This window comes from Lygodium microphyllum, chromosome 14 (assembly GCF_053477565.2).
Source record: "Lygodium microphyllum isolate KBCC chromosome 14, Lygodium_microphyllum_v1.1.10, whole genome shotgun sequence".
In the NCBI taxonomy this organism is placed as follows: Eukaryota; Viridiplantae; Streptophyta; class Polypodiopsida; order Schizaeales; family Lygodiaceae; genus Lygodium; species Lygodium microphyllum.
Window position 1 is genome coordinate 93956481 of NC_141148.1, and position 10380 is coordinate 93966860.

A 10380-nucleotide genomic window follows, 5' to 3' on the forward strand; every position below is an offset into this window, starting at 1 on the left:
CATCTACCCTTCCTTGCAAGAGCCCTCAAACCTCATCATGCTATGATTGTGAAGTGAAAGAAAGAAAGAGGATTAAACTTACAAAAACAAAAATTAAAGGAATCTTTGTAGTAAGGAGAATAGCCAAAAAGAGTTCCAAGGAGGAGGAGGACTAGATGGTAGTAAAAGGGTTTCAAGAGTACAAATGTATCCAGAACCACCAATTGCTTCTAAATGATCAAGAGGTAGTACCACAAACAAAACAAGACAAAGTATATTAAGTATACTTTCTCAAGCTTAACCTCTTATTCGAGCCATTTTATGTTCTCACTGACCTTGAGACACATTGCAGCATTCGTTGGCTCAGTCCTAGGTCAGCTTCCACTTCCTTTACCTTTGCATCATTACATGTAATTTGTTGCTGGATCTATTGGAGGTGTGCTTCATACAATTTAATACAATCCTTCCTGTGCCTTATCAACTACGTTTGACCCCTCGTATCTTAGCAATGCCTCCTTCTTTTGCTAGATCGAACCCTTCAATAGCTTCGATAGCCTATTCAATATACTCCTCGTCTTGCCAAGCATCCTCTCCAATAATGACTCCAAGTCAGCAATGTAATCACAGACCAGTCGTGCATACCTAGACTCTGACTCTATACAAGTATCACTTGCAAACTTTGCAATAGGAGGCTACTTTCTAAGAGGGATATTGGCATCTCGCCTTCTCCTACACATCCGAATTACACTATGTCCAAAATTGGCCCATGCTACTTTGTGGCATGTAAGGTCTTTTGTCCTATCATGGCATCACTCAAATGCATATCATTGTTTAATTCTAGCTATGATCTCACCACCCACAAGATGGGAGGTGCTTAATACACATTGTGGAAAAGAAACCTGCAATCTTCCACCAAGTAAGGGTGTACATGGCTCACATAGATCTTTGCACTTTTTTGGTACTTGTGCTTGAAGATGGTCAACCACTAGTCTTCATTGAGGGCGTCTTCGCATGAGTCCTTTGGAGACCCTTCCAAACTTAGGCCATACTCCAAGTGTAGCTCCTCTATTGTATAGTAAAATTTGCTCAATTGTGGGTATTCTTCAATTTTATTTTTTTCTAAGAGATGTCAAGCGATACTCCCAAGTTAGACATACCATGTTCCTCTTTTAAAAAATAAAAAATATTTAATGTATATATTAAAAATTTTTGTTTGGGGAGGGAAGTGGGTTCAACTACCTAAATTTATGTGGGTATAAAGCAATCACATTTGCTAATGCAATCTTGGCAGAGGTTTTTCCCAATGCAATTCTACCAAATTTGGTACTATTGCACCACCAAATTTGATATTATAAATGTTTAGACTCTATACTGGTTATCCTGAAAATGTCCAAAACTAGATAACCATTTGCAATAAGCTCTTAGGAATTGAAGGTGTGAGATCATGCAATAATGTTTTTTTTATATCACCATTGAACAAAAGTGATCTATGCATAAGCATGCACTAGAAGATTTGAACCCTTTGGTGTTTTTTCTCTTTTAGATGCTAATACATATTTATATTGATGTGTAAAAGTAAAATTTACAATCTCAAAAAGAAGCTAAAGCCTGCTAAAGGCTTTAAAATTTAGTAGCCACTTTATACATATTTCTTACATCCTAAGCAATATTGGGATTTGACATGCAGCCCTACTTTTCATAGGACATTTTCTTTTGGACCTTGCCAATCCCAATTGCATGGAAAATTTGAACTTTTTCAATCCATTGACAACCATAGTAAGTTTAGATGCACAAAGAAATAGTTGAATTAATAAATATCAAGCATTATATATAACTATGGCCACTTCACATGGGCATAATGTATAACTATGGTAATCATAGTAAATTCATATCTATGACCACTTGAAGTTCAAAGTGACAATAGAGAACCCACTTTAACCCTTAAGAGTAAAAAGATTAGTTATTTATGGAGCACATATTATATATTTTAATTTTTTTAAAATTTTGGATGGGAATTCCTTGTTATTTCCCATCCATAAATATTTTTCCAAAAACTTTATAGTTCCATATAGATTGAAAATTTTTTAGGTTGACATCTAATGAAAAGTTCCATGTTATTTTTGCATTCTTAGGACTAGTTGGAGACCCTTGTACCAACTTTACATCTTGAGTTTAGTCTTGCTATACAGACAATTGAATCTTTGCTTCCCAACCCCAATGGCAGAGGTATGTCAGTGGTGCCCTAGGCTATACTACCTTAAAGTTGATCACTATGATCGAGCTTGAGGGAGGGTCCCATGAGAGCATGACTATCTCTATTTTGGCCTTGCTGATTTTAGAGCCCAATAAGACAATAAAGTCTTTATATATTTGGAGTTCTTTTATGGAAGTTTAATCCAAATCCCATTGCAGAAGGTTGCCCCAAACCCCATCACTTTGAGGGTTCCTAGTAGAAAGGATCAAGACATCTTATTATAAGATTTTTCAAAATCCATGGTCAAAAGCAGGTCTTGAATCTGTAGGATTTACTCACTTGATAAACACAATTCTCACCCTCACCACATATGAGGGTCGCGACCATGTGGTATGAGAGCCCTCCATCAATTGACATGGAGATCTCTCACTTCATGGTGGAGACCCATTCAGGGTTCACCTTAGAAAAGGGTCAGCACCAAGTGATATGGCACTCTTCACCCTTGAGAGGGGCCTTTGTCACCTCATGGTGATCCATTTTGGATTTAAACCACTGAGGGTTAGGACCAAGCAACAAGCTCCTAGGAATTAAAATAGTGAGCTCGAGCAATAATGTTGATTTAATGTCGCCATTCACCATATGGGCTAGTATGACAAACTACATGCATTCTAGCTAAATGTGAAAAAACTTAGAAGAACAAACAAAATACTACTGTGGAAGCTCACCTTTAGGTTTTGTCAAAGACTTGTCTTCACCTCTAGGTTTCATCGAGGACTTGTTTACCATGGAGACAAGTCCTTGCTTGCACTAGTGTTTTGTATCCACATCTCCTCTAGCATAGACTATGGCGTCTTGTTCAAGGGATTTCATCCCCTCCTTATGCTTCATCATTGGGGGCTTCACTTGGGTGGATTTGACAACCCCCTTCCTTGTTGATGGAGTCCTCATGGCAACTATAACATGCATGCCGCCTATCGGCTGTCCAGGCAAGTTTTTAACAATCCATCGAGAGACGAATCTAAGTGTCACCACCTGGCACTCACATGTAATGTTATAGGATTTGTCACCTAGGGTTCCTTGAGTCCACCTCGCAACAGAAGGAACCCACTAGGATTGACCTGAAACTTGGGTCCCTAGTGGTCAAGGTCCCATCGAGGGTTCTACCCACCCACTTCCCTCAATAGGCGTTCTTTATTTATTTAATTAGGTCCCATCACATTTATGTGTGACATTTAAATTCATATTCCTTAATTAAGCCTTTTAGGGAACATGGTTCGTTTGCGCAATTTATATCATAGACATGAATACATAGCAAGTAGTCCTTTTGACAAACAAGTTCCTTAACTTATCTTCCAATTATCTTCGTCTCCTACCCATATAGGAGAAATTATATATCCCTTCTACCCTGCAAAAGTAATTTGTCCAAATCACATGGCACTACGATTTCCATCCTTTATCTAGAATAGGATCTTCCAATGCCACAGACGTTGGGCTCACAACAGTCTTCAACTCCATTCTAAACTAGGCAAGGGGTGTCCAGAGCTCCACCAAACCCACAAGTGGCCTAGGACTGAGACACCATTTCCATGGTTGGCCTTTTCACCACTCGACCTTCGGCCCGTGAATTGAGAAGCGCCCTTCTTGGGTTAATCCACATTGTGATCTTGGAGATGATCCACCCGTGAAAAAATATCATTTACTTAATTAATTCATTTAAGAATCAAGCACAATCAAGGCAATCATCCTAATATCATCTTCCAAGAAAACATTCCTTTATCCTCATGAAAACTTGTCATCACCGACCCCTGCCATGAATTTACCATAAATCATAAGCACTTGGAATCATCATCCAGACAACAATCCAACAATCAGTTGAATGTAAAAGCATTCAAGGTGTTGTTCGCTCAATCAACAAAAAAAGATAATATAAAAAAATTCCAAACATTGCAAGAATAGTCATGATAACCTTTCCATCGCATATTTTCTCTCCCCCTTGGGGTGAAAGAGCAATTCAATGGAAATTTTACTTTAACAGTTCCTTCCTTTGGCTAGGGAACATGCTACGGATTCAAACACTGTAAAAGATGTAAGTCCTATCATATTTCAATGCAAGATAATCAATCTGGAAAGAGCATTTATGCCTCTTCTCTAAGTGACATTTATCTTTTAGCCTTTCTCTAGGGCAATACTATGTGCAACTCTTAACTTGGCCTTATCTTCCTTTCTCCCAAGGCAAGGAATGCTTCTATACGATGCAAGACCATATTTCAATGTAAAAGAATTCCCAACTTTATTGTGCAAGTTGTACTCAATTCATGGTTTAACAGCACAAGGTAAACTTTTTAAGCATTATTTAATTGTGAAACCTTCATAGGAATGGATGCAAGACTTTAATGCAAGATCAATTCGTATACCATCGATGTATATTTTGTATAATCTTTTCCATGTATGTGCCATCTATGTGCATAACCCTCAAGGTAACCTTATATGCTCTTCATGTTGCTACGTATGATTTTGTCGTGTAGCACTAGGATGCAATGATTGTATTTGGGTACAAGGGTTTGTGCAAACCTCAATCTCACCTCGGTGTGCCATATACATAAATCTATGCAAGGTCATCTATGGTTGCAGAAAGAATTATCCTATAATCCCCTATGAGTTCATCAACTATTGAAAAATAAATTCAGACTACTTGTTAAAATGAACTCATCCCCATGCCAAAGCGATATAGCCTAAGCCTTAATGAATAGAGAAGATGGCAATTAGAGCCTGGATATTTAGATATGGATTATCCATACCCGACGTTTTATTCATATTAGCAATTACACCCTGGCCAACAGCTCCACTGTTGAATGTAGGATTACCATTGGTGCATGTCTCCCTCCATTTGGGGGCCATACTTTTGGCTTATGAATCTCTCTCTCTCTCTCTCGTTGGAGAGATAGTGTGCCAGGGTGACTTTCCTCGATTGCGATGGGGGGTTAAACTCACGGGGAAAAGAAGAGAACAACAAGGTGTGTGGTCATCCTCTAAGGAGGGGAAGAGAAGGAGAACCTAGAAATATTCATTCTCTCTCACTCTCTCTATCCCTCTCTCTCTCTCTCTCTCTCTCTCACCCTCTCTCTCTTCCTCTCCCTCTCTTCCCCTCGCCTTCACACACACACACACACACACAGAGTCCGCAAGGGGGGAAATATAAGGTGGTCTCCTCCTTGCTTAAGGAGGGGGGGGGGGGGTTCATCATCAGCATCGTCCGCATCTTCCCCCTCATTATCATCAACTTCTTCTTATTCGTCGTTAACCTTGCCTTCCTCCTCCCTCATCATCAGCTGCATCATCTCCTTCTTCCTCTCGTCCTCATCGTCATCGATGCTATCTCCTTCTTCCACGTTATCTTCACGCCGTCTTTTGTCCCTCCCCCCTCACCACATGTTCAGTGACAGCAAGGGGGAAAATTTAAAAAATTCAATTAATTTATTTTTTTTGGGGGGTTTCTATGCAGAGCAAGCGGGGGGGGGGGGGGGGGGATATTACAGCAACAAGCAAATAGGCAAACTAGGTGCAAAGCACCAAGAATAGATTTTGAGCCGCACATGAAAGAGCCCTAGGGGCTATGTTAATAGCTTACTAGCTAGAGGGATCTCCTGTTGTATTTGGGGTAATGAGCTTTGGCACATCTCTTGAGCCCCATCAATTGGATGGTGGTGATATTTGTTTGCAGGATAGGACATCTCTGTTTGGCACATCAATTGGATGGTGGTGATATTTGGCACATCTCTGTTTGCAATCACGGCTTGATATCAATTGGCCTATCAAAGTGCTCAAAATTATTTACAATTTTAATTTTTCATATCTAGGGATTTTCCTCCAAAATCTAAGTTAAAAGTTAATGGAAACACCAACTATGCAACACATAAAAAATTATTCATTTTCTTGTACTACCAAACGATGTTTTCACCCACCAAGGGCTAATTTTTCCTTGGATTGTAATTTTTTTTTTCAATGGTGTATATAATAAATTACATAGCATTTTTTCTCTCCTCAATTTCTTATAGGGGCAAGAATTGACTTCGAATATCCCCTAATGTTTGGCCTCAATTTAGGAGTTAGGATTGTTCATATGTAAATCTAGTAAGATTCAAAAACTCTATAAACCTTGTCATTTCAAAAATAGGTTGTAGCTATTAGGTGTGGCAAATAGTATTTGTTGCAAACTATAAGATATTATAGGTGTTGCTTAGGTTATGCTTGTGTACAAAGTTTAGTATAGGTGACCGTTTATCTAAAATAGTAGGTTATTAAGATAAAAGTAGATTTTTGTGTTTTACTATATAGTGTCTAAGGGTTTTAATCATATTATCAACAACACGCTTGATAAGTATAACTTCGATGATTGGAAGCTCAATTCGTACAATTCGAGCCTCATCTCACACAAAAGGTTGTCTCCAAATATCGCATTTGTCACACCCTGGGACAGTTCCATCCATGTAATCAAAAGGATTCCTCTCCTATCTCTGGAGCAGATTCTGTATAGACTCAAGAGGCTTTCAGGATTCACCAATCTTGTGCTTTATCACACCATTTGATTTGCATATTTGCCATCTTTCATCTTTCTGACAGAGACTACTGCCAAGCAAAGGAATCAGTCCTTATGTGACTAGAGATTTTTGATCCTATATCTGCTCAGTTGAAGGTTTTAGCAAAGAATTATCAGTCTTAAGGTTCATCAGAAGCAGCCAACTTCTTTAGTAGAGCACGATTGGTGCTGCAGAGAATCATTCAGTCTCAGACTTCTCGGCAGAGCATCATTGGTGTAACAGAGAATTATTAATTTGAGTCCCCTCAAAAGTAGCAATCTTTTCTATAGAGTACCATTGGTGTTGTACTTTCTATATTACCAGTCGCAGTTTGTGATATTGCATCCATTGATTGGTAAAGAGAAGGCTGCCTATCCACTAGCCAGTGGTCAGTTATTTTTCGAGTGCTGACATTGGTTCACACACCTCTCAGCAGGGGCTTATCAGCCTTAGATCAGGCAGCTGTATGACCTGTAGTTGTTTATCATGTTGAATTCTAGGATTCTAATAATCAAGTGGTACATTGGATCGGCATTATACCCTTCCTGTCATGGGTGGATGTTTTTCTACACCCAAACCCAAAGAAGAGCCTAAGCAAGAAAATAAGCAAATTGAAGAGCCAAAACTAGGTTTTCCATTGTTGTTGCTACTGTTGTGGTTGTTGGTGTGATGCAATAGTCAGATCCATCCGAGAGGAGAGATGACTTAGAGACCTTCTTGCCTACCTGCCTGCCTTCTGTCGAGGTTGATCGATCTTGGCTTGTAGAAGTGTTGACGACCTTTGATCAGTCAAGGTTCATGCCAGATCTAGATTTCCAGACCCGTAGTGCTTTTGATCCCTTCGTAGAGGCGAATGCTGATGATTTTGGTGTTGGATCTAAGGATTATGTGCATGTATGGATTCAGCAAGTGGAATGGTAGGAAAAGCTTGACAAAGTTCAGGGACTGAAGAAAGAGTACAACTACAATAATATTCTCAAGGATTTCAAGAAAGAGTTCTACTACAATGGTATTGTAGTTCAGGATCCAGAGCTAGGTGACAGGTGATTTAGCTTCAGGGGGATCAATGGAAGAATGTTTCCCAGTTCCCAGTGCAGGCAGGAATTGTGAAAAAAGACCACATTAAGATCCATGGGTTTTAGAGACTACTAGCATCCTCAAATCTGCTGATGACAAGAGAGTGCATTGTTAGAAACCAACTGGGTTGCAGGTTTGAGGAGTGGTCAGTTATGTGTGCAAAGAATACTCACTTCTCATCAAGAGGAGCACTAGATACAGTGGCTCCTGATCATGTAGTGGATGTGGATGGCATGTGAAGGCTCTAATGAAATAATTAACTTGTCTATAGTCTTTTGTGAGCTGTTGTCTTTGATGAAACGGTGAGGGTGTGACAGGAGACAAAGGGCCAAAATTAGGAACTCCGTGGCTTACAGAAGGACCAGCATTTGGATGTGATATTGGTGGTGCAGGACTGATCATCGACGGATTTGACACCTCAGAGCCCTGAATTGAAGAGCTAATAGCAGATCACTGAAAGTTTCAAACCACTTGCAAAGGTCGAGGCATGGATTGCAAACCAAGGCCACTCTGTGGTGGAAAAGGGTAGTTCATACGGGCACCAAATGGACGATGTGCAGTCATACTATTTTGTCCCATCATTGGACCTTCTAGGATAGTATCTGCAATTGGCCTTATATTAAGCTATTCATTTTTGATTTGGCTTCTACATTTAAAGATATGCATAGTTCAGTTCCCTCATTTTTGCCCTTGGAGTATTTTGATGGAGTCGGAGGAGATTCCTTTGGCAATCATGGAAGCTTCAATCCAGAGGCCCAGAGAGATGTGTTAGCAAGGTCGTGAAGAGACATTGTTGAGCAGTCAGGCTCTATATCAAGGCAAGGACATGGAATGCATGATTTCTCTCAGCAGGTCAGTCAACAACCACTATCTCGATCAACTAATTGGGACTGGAATGTCAACAATGGCAACAATGAGCAGCAGAGGATGGTGTATACTAGAATGTATGGGGCAAATGAATCTAGTGCAAGGGGCTTCCATATGAGGGTGGATACTTACAGTGCTATGAGCCATTCTGCTAATCCTGGTATGGAAGTGGTTAGATCACATATAGGGGGCTCTTTAGGGCAATATATGGCTAAGACTGCTGGATCTCCAGTTGTCAGAAGTCAGCATCGCAACAACCTTTCAAACATACAAGGGTCTAGAGGCCTTCGGACCAACATTTCAATGGCTAGAACAGAGGTAAGTGGTTCGTCAGGGCGGTTTATTGGTGAAGTTCCTAGGTCTTCAGTTGTTAGGATAGAGTCTCGAAACAAGCCTTTTAATGTATAGGGTTCAACAGGTCATGTGCAAAGCAACCAATTCAAATTTTTGCATCCAATGTCAATGGGAACTAATATCTTTCTGCATCATCCTAATTTAAATAATGCTGGAGGCTTTGATAACCAGTCACAAAGTCAAAACAGCAGATTCCACATTAAAAATATGACTGGAGTTCCATACAATGATGAAATAGAGTTACCTTGGAAAGGACCAAGACCAGGAACATTTGGACAACCATTAGGAGGACCTCAAAGGCCAATTGAACCTAATGACCTTCAGTTGCTTCAGCAACAGTCATTGCAATCACAACAACTTCATGAGGTGCAATGACAGCTTTTAGCTCAACAACTTAAACAACAATTGGAACATTACAAACAACAGCAATTGCATCAAGAGTTCACTAGTACCTCATATTTAGCTCTTCTGCATGGACCTGACACACCACCTTCTCAGTTTGAACCAACTGGGGTTTTGCCAGGTGGTGAGCTAGAAACTGAAACTACACCTTTGTTGTCATCAAATACTTCTAGTGCAAGATTTACAAGTCCAGGTTGGCCCTTGAACGATGTATCTTATTATCGTGGATTCCCAACTAATGGTGCCATGGGAAAAAATCCTAATCGAGCATTGCAGTTGATATCTTCTAAGTGTCTGCAAGTGGACCATTCAGGCAATAGGGATGGAGCTCTACCTGATGCCTCCTTTCATCAAGAAAAATAGAATGTTGAACCAGAGCAATATAATGGAGGTCCAAATGTGCCACTAGACCAACATATGGGGAATCCATGCATCTTGGACATCATGTTTATGGGCAACAATATGGCCAAGGTTTTGGTAGTAGGCAACAGCAAATAGATGTATTTGGGTAGCAGCATGAACATTTTTGTGACATTCATTCTCATAGAGATTATGGACAGCATGACCAATGCTATGGGATCAATGATCAAAGGCAGCATGCTTATGACGGTTATGCGTGTGATGCGCAGTAGGGCTACTATCACCACATGCGGTATGGACAGCATGAGTATCATTATGAGCAGTAGCCACATTGATACGACCATCCATATGGACAGCATGAGCATTATGGTCGTGAGCATGGACAGGCATCTGTTGTATATGAGCAGCATGCTTATGTACGTGAGCAGCAAACATTAGTGGAAGCAAATGCATATGCTCAACCACATTGTCCCTCTGATGCGCAGCATGGCTATTATCACCATATGCAGTATGGACAGCATGAATATCATTATGAGCAGCAGCCACATTGGTATGACCATCCATATGGAT

The 10380-nt window shown here is 40.1% G+C and overlaps 1 pseudogene; it reads left to right on the forward strand.

Annotated features, from left to right (window-relative positions):
• The first annotated feature begins 7463 nt into the window (after positions 1 to 7463).
• Positions 7464 to 8122, forward strand: LOC148025864 (protein translation factor SUI1 homolog pseudogene; annotated as a pseudogene).
• The last annotated feature ends 2258 nt before the right edge of the window (positions 8123 to 10380 follow it).